The sequence below is a fragment of the Borostomias antarcticus genome (assembly GCF_949987555.1).
Source record: "Borostomias antarcticus genome assembly, contig: scaffold_62, whole genome shotgun sequence".
Taxonomy (NCBI): Eukaryota; Metazoa; Chordata; class Actinopteri; order Stomiiformes; family Stomiidae; genus Borostomias; species Borostomias antarcticus.
The window spans coordinates 1,223,648-1,230,406 of record NW_028176112.1 but is presented as its reverse complement, the minus strand read 5'-3'; the positions used below and the strand labels follow the sequence as shown (position 1 = coordinate 1,230,406).

The window sequence follows — 6,759 nt, the reverse complement described above, 5'->3', positions numbered from 1 at the left end:
CCTTCCTTTCTTTCTCTTCGTGGTGGTCTCGCCACCACGCCAGACCCCACAACTCAGCCCCTGATTGAGCTAGAGACACACAGGCTTCACCAGTGGGTGCAAGGAGACTGCCCGGAGGTCTTCATGGTGGAGTCAGGTAGGTGGCCCGGAGAGGGGTACACTGTCCCCGACTGGCTCTGACCTGAGGGGGTGGAGTCTCATCACCACGCCACTATCCACGCCACGGGCCCCACAACTCAACCCTGAGTGGGCTAGAGACACAGTCTTCATTGGTGGATGCATTGAAATTGCCCAGAGGTCACTGTACTGTCCCCGACTTAGAACGGAGGAAAGAGGGAGGGGAAGGACACCGTAGACTCTGGATGCTCCAGCTGAAGAGTCGCAGCGATGTGGAGGAGCTTCAGACGATAGTTCTCTACACGGGTTGGACTGCCCTCTACAGAGAGAGAGGGGGGGGGGGAGAGAGAGAGAGAGGAAGAGAGAGAGAGAGAGCGAGAGAGAGCGAGAGAGAGCGAGAGAGAGCGAGAGAGAGCGAGAGAGAGCGAGAGAGAGAGAGCGGGAGGGAGAGAGAAAACACATCGTGACTCAGACTGACACATTGATTTTATGTGACAAATCCATGTTCACATAAGCAGGGCCGCCACTAGGGGGTGGCGAATGGGGCGGGTCGCACAGGGCCTCGCGCTTTGGAGGGCCTCACATCAGGCAGGGATTTAATTTTTGTCCTTTATAAAATGTGTAAATGTTACAAAAAAAACATATCCTGTAGTTGTATTACTTTATATGAGCACATCTCCTGGCATTCTTCTGCACAAAGAATTGTACCCTATAACACTCTTTAAATCACCTCAATAACCCAAACAGTCTCTCTTGTGTCGTTGTGCTCCCCAAATATGTCTTTATTTGTTTAAGTTTTGAGAAAGATCTTTCAGCACTGCCAACAGTCACAGTTATTGATAAAAAACATTTTAGTCTGGATACAGTAGGCCTTAGAGCATTTCGGAGGGACAGGATCTGGACAGGAAACTCGGCTGACAAGCTGTCTTTTGCGGACTCCGACAGATCCATGTCTGTTGCACGCAAAAGTTCACAGGGAAGTGGAAAAGAAAATCGCTGTGCAAGTCTGTATTTGAGCTTGGCGACGGCGATGCCGACATTTGCGTAAAATACCACCAGTCTAGTGGGGCCTCCTGTGCTCTGGGGCTCCCCGCACCACACACACACACACACAACACCACTGACTGCAGCCCATCAGCCTCAGCCAGACTGGCCCCGTCTGGCTTCCGAACGTGACCTTACGTGACCTTACGCCTACCTCAATCTTGGTTGTGTGGTGGTTTGACACTTAATTGTGTATGCTGGTGTTGAGCATTGAGGACACAAAATACAGAGCAAGAGAGGGAGGACATCTGATTGACGGGAAAGGAAGAAAGAAAAAAGATTAAACAAAATACAGAGCAAGAGAGGGAGGACATCTGATTGAGGGGAAAGGAAGAAAGAAAAAAGATTAAAAGAAAGGAGTAAAGAAGAAACGTGGAGCAGTTTCTCAAAGTTAAAACTTATAAAGAACCGTTACGGATTACCATGTCCCAGGAGAGTGTGAGGAGTGTGATAGGACCAGACTGCAGCGGCATCTGATCCGCCGAAAAGGTGATCGACTGCAACCTGCCCTCCCCCCTGGTCCTGCACAACCCCAGGACCCTGAAGTGGGCCAGCAAGATTGCGGCTGACCCCTCCCACTCCGGCCATAATCTCTTGGTGCCGCTCCCCTCAGGCAGGAGGCTGCGGTCCATCAGGACAACGTCTGCACGCCACAGAGAGGTAGCTTCTTCCCCATGGCCATCAGCCTCTTCAACAAGGCTTGTGTCCCCATCTGACCCCCCCCTCCCCCCACCACAGACTCCACCATCATTGAGATGTTGATGTTCTGTATAGGATGCACTGCACTCTCATACTGTACCATGCCACACACATATACACATGCACACACTTACACATGACCCAACTGTACAGTATGTATATGTAGGACGCACCACACTCACACATCACGCCGCACACACACCCACACACACACACACACACACACACACACACACACACATTACACTCTGCATACTCACTGTATATACACTGCACTACTTTTGTATATTGTTCTTCTCTTAGATTATCCTTTTTCGTTTTTTGCACTAGCATTTTGTACTCGCCCTTTGCACTGTCCTGTCTTTGCACTGTCCTGTCTCGTCCCTGCACCCTGTCCAGCGATGAGATGTCATTGTCTAAGAAATGTGTTGCCACCATATGACATCATGATCATACGAATTAACTAAAATATTCGTAAACTTATTGTGAAACTACTGAAAAGATCAGAGGTGGATGTTGCATGATCACAGCGCATGCAATTGTTTTGTGTCTCTGTGTCTGTGCTTGTGCGTGTGTGTGTGGTGACAGCAGATGGCAGCGGATGGATGACATCCGGTGACATTAATGAGGCAACATGAAAGGCTGTCCATAAGATGTATGATGGGGTGAACGAAAGACCAGTACAAAGTTGACAGGTTTAAGAAGTTATGGGAGAACCAGCGTTGAAGGATTTTAAAGAACAGTAAGTAAATGAAGCTGTGGAATAGTTATGTAAAACACTGTATAAGCACTGTATGTTACACACTGTATAATCACTGTATGAGCCCAACTAACATTTTGTAATACACTGTAAGAAATTATAGCTTGTTTCAATTGGTTAAACCGTCCATGTTGGATGAACAATTTTCAGGGGATATTTGTAAACGTGTAATCCCTTCGATTCTCCACTAGGGGATCTAGAGATTAGGATGAGTAGTTTGGCCTAGTCTCAGAGACATACATGGTATACATGTAGAGTACTGTGATAGCGGGGCAGAAAGCCAAAAAATAAGTGTTGTGTCAGGAAAAACCTTGTTCGTGCAGCGTAGGCAGAATTGGAGGACTGTTTTTAGCTGGTTCAGGCCAGTTTCAGGTGGTTCAGGCCAGAGTACGAGGGGGATGGAATAATTAAAGTCAGCATAAAAGTAACCAATCTCAGACTAGGATACTGTGAATAATTGGGGTCAGAATAAAAAAGGTTATCCAATCTCAAACAAATTATAGAGCAACAGGTTTAGTATTGGATGGAATATTGAGATATAGAAGACAGATTGAGATATAAAGACAGATTTTCCTTAGGATACAAAAGCATTGTGTAAAATGTTGGAACTCAGAACTTTTCATGAATCTTTCTGAGTGAAGTAGGCTGATTTGATACTTGAATGACACACAGATGATCCAAAATGTATATCCTGTCTACTTTTTGTGAGGGCATGAAAAAAATGCAAAATTTCTTCCACTCGCTGAGACAGGGCCTAGCTACTTTTCTGGTGGAAACCATGGAAACCCTGGTCCCAGACGACCAAGTGAAGATCGATTGAATCAGTGTCAGGCCTGTGCTGCCCTCTGCTGGTCAGTGTCTAGTATTTATTATCTACCTTCTGTTTTACAGAATGACTCCTCAACAATACTCAATGGGCTTCGCAATGGCCTTTGACAATCAGTTGCTCATTACACCCGACCCAATACCATACCATCTCTGAAAGTTAATAAAAATTTCATAGAGTTGTGTACTGTCACAGTTCAATCTGATGACAGCTAGTGCTAAATTAGCTTCGCTAGGCTAGCTTTGATTCCGAGCTCCTAGCTTTGCTTCCGAGCAGACCCTTCTCTGATTCAGGCTCACACCATATTCAACATTTGTTTGTTTATTGTTTGTTTGTTTACCTGAGAGTTTGGCCAGGTGTGTGTTGTTTATGAGGCTGGTGAAGTACTGGGGCTTGGCCTGCTGTAACACGCACAGAGACCACAGCACATCTGTCTGTAGAAAGGGCTCCAGGGCCGGGAGACAGCGCTCTATGGCAGAGTGGACCTACACACACAGGAACACAACACACACCGAAACCAAAGCCAATGAGGAACAGGCACAAAGAACTGTCCATATAATCTCACATTATATGTGAGAGGTGGTGCTAAAGCATATCATTTTCAGTCAAACTCAGATGTATCGGACTTCAACAGTATAGCCATTAACCTCTCTCCTTAGTTACCTCCGTGTAGAACTCCTCCCCTTTGCTGGGCTGGAAACTGAGTTTAGCCAATGACATGATTAGAGCTGCAGAGTGCTGTACTTCTGTCTGTTCCCCGTGTAGTGCTGCAGAGGCAGGGAGGAGGAGAAGAGGGCAGAGAGAGAGAGAGAGAGAGAGAGAGGGTGGAAGAGAAGAGTATAATAACTGATATAATAACTGAACTAGAGCATGTGGGCAGAGCTAATATATTTTGCCATGAGTGCAGAGCGAGTTTTCTGCCTAGCTTCAAATTCACTCCACTACCACTTACACTATGAGCTCTGTTCCGTTTAAGAACGTTCCACATTCTGTTGTTGCATTGTCTGTCGATGTCTCAGTTCAGTATTCTGTCATGTTGTGCGCATCTTTAGGTTGTTGGACTTGGCTCTTACCTCTACCATGTAGGCATCAAACCAATTTTGCAATTTTATTACTTGCAAACTGTTGCGAAATTCAGTGAGAATTGTTTTACTGTGAGCATGAAGCGATTTGAAATGGAACGCGAGAGTGAAGATGTAGTTCAGCTCCGCTCACATGCTCTGGTCTCATAGATCTGCATACGCTATGTCAGCAAAAACAGGCAGCCTGGCATACAAGGGGAAAACCAGGAACACTTGATAAATCTTCTGCTAAATGTTTTGTTTGTCTTTGTGACTGACCTCTGTGAACGCCTGGAAGAGAGGGAGGTTGAGCCACTTGAGGAAGGCCAGTGACTTGGCGCAGCGCGTGACATCAGCAGAGCTGAGCTCAGGAATCCTGGGTAGGAGCTCTGAAGCCATCCGCTGAAACACCTGCGAGTGATGGAAATTCAGCTTTCCTGAGGGAGGGACGGGCAGAGAGAAAGGGACAAGTGTACTTCGCTGTATTTCCATTTCAAAGGCTATAAACCAGTGTGTGCGTGTGTGTGTGTGTGCGCGTACCATAAGCATACGCCATGTCGAGCAGCAGTGGTGTGTTGAGGTCTGAGGAGGGTTTCTGTAGGACGTTGTAGGACAGAGCTCTGAGCACGGGGACAGACCTACGGCCCTGAGACGCCAGAGAGAGACACGTCCTACGGATGTCCTCCGCACCAAACCCCTCCACCAACTCCAGCGCCTGAGAGAGACGGGTGGCAGAGAGAGAGAGAGAGAGAGAGAGAGAGAGAGAGAGAGAGAGAGAGAGAGAGAGAGAGAGAGAGAGAGAGAGGTTGGACAGAAAGGAGAGAGGAGGGGAGTAGGTGGAGGAGAGGGAAGAGGCAAAAACACAAACGCCATTTACGACGCGGCACAGTGGGCCTGAAGATGGGTTGGAGGTGAAACAGAGGTTAAGTCATGGAAGAGATGTATTCTTTCATCCTACCATCCCAAGTGTGTCGTCCCACTGTGGCTAGTGGTATTTATGTTAATTATATTCATATTCGTAGATAACAACGTCCAAAAGCCTCATCATAGCATGTGTTGTCCTGCTTTGGCCATAAGAACGGACGGGGGTACACCGTGGAGTTGGGCGTGTGGTGTTCATATGGGTTACCTTGTCCTCCAGTCTGTCCATGAGCGTAGGGGACAGATGTCCTGCTCTGGCCATCAGGGTGCTGACTGTCCTCGGGTCGGAGATCTCAGTCCAGCGCAGCTCCAGCTGTTTCATTGCCGCGCCCGCGATCAGCGCCTCCTGCTGGCCTTTGCGCCCCGTCCCCCAGTCCACCAGGTAGGCCAGCTGCTTGTAGGCCAGTCTGCGTACCCGCCACAGCACCTCGTTCTGGACAGAGCCGACTACTGCGGCGCCGGGAGGCAAGTGGAGGGCAGAGAGACACCGCAGGAGAGACACCAGAGTCCCGTTCCACACTGACACCACCTGGAGATAACACGATCACAGCGAATAGTCATGGATTTCAAATAAACACACATTAAAGATCAACTGTGCTAAAACCTATTATGTTAAATGCCCTGCACACATACTAGCTCCAGCTCCATCTTGTCCACCCCCTGACCTCCCTACCTGTCTACTGACTGTATCCATCATATCCTGTAGCCTTGGATCCGCTGTCAACTCTGATTGGTCCAGTTCAGCGCCACCTTTCTGCCCTTGAGCCAATCGGACCAGTTGAATTATGGTATTCGCAGCTTGATTGGCGTTTCCTCCGTGCTCTGCCCAGGCCAGCAGGATATCCTCCCGACACACCGCCTTCTCCACCAGCTGATCCAGCTGCGTGCGTTTGGGCATGGTGGCGTAGTCCTCCTCCCTGGCCACACTCCTGCCCTCACACAGCGGCCTCCCCCAGGGCCCCGGCCAGGCCTGGGCCCACAGTTGCTCCGTAGGCCCAGCTGAAGGGGCAGGAGGTAGGCGTGCACCTGCTGCTTTGGCATTAGGGGAAACCCTGGCTAAAAGGCGGGCACATCGCCCAAGCAGGCGGCTGGTCATGGAGGAACGCAGGGGAAGCAACCCAAAGACCAGAGAAACACCTGCTCACAATGCAGCAGCTGAGATCACCATCACCTGAGAGAGACAGAGAAAGAGAGAGAGAGAGAGAGAGAGAGAGAGAGAGAGAGAGAGAGAGTGGACAGAAATGAGATAGGAGGAGAGTAGGTGGAGGAGAAGGGAGAGGCAAGAACACAAAGAGAGAGAGATGGGGATATGAGTTGAGCAGATACTCTGA

General features: G+C 48.8%; 1 pseudogene across 1 annotated transcript; it reads right to left on the bottom strand.

Annotated features, from left to right (window-relative positions):
* Positions 1–317: 317 nt before the first annotated feature.
* On the bottom strand, positions 318–6,524 carry LOC311328826 (FAST kinase domain-containing protein 4-like; annotated as a pseudogene). The gene is made up of 7 exons (XR_014631372.1): positions 6,102–6,524; positions 5,637–5,957; positions 5,048–5,222; positions 4,787–4,944; positions 4,110–4,213; positions 3,787–3,931; positions 318–436 (listed from the first exon to the last, which is right to left on the bottom strand). The product of XR_014631372.1 is annotated as an FAST kinase domain-containing protein 4-like (transcript).
* Between the last annotated feature and the right edge of the window lie 235 nt (positions 6,525–6,759).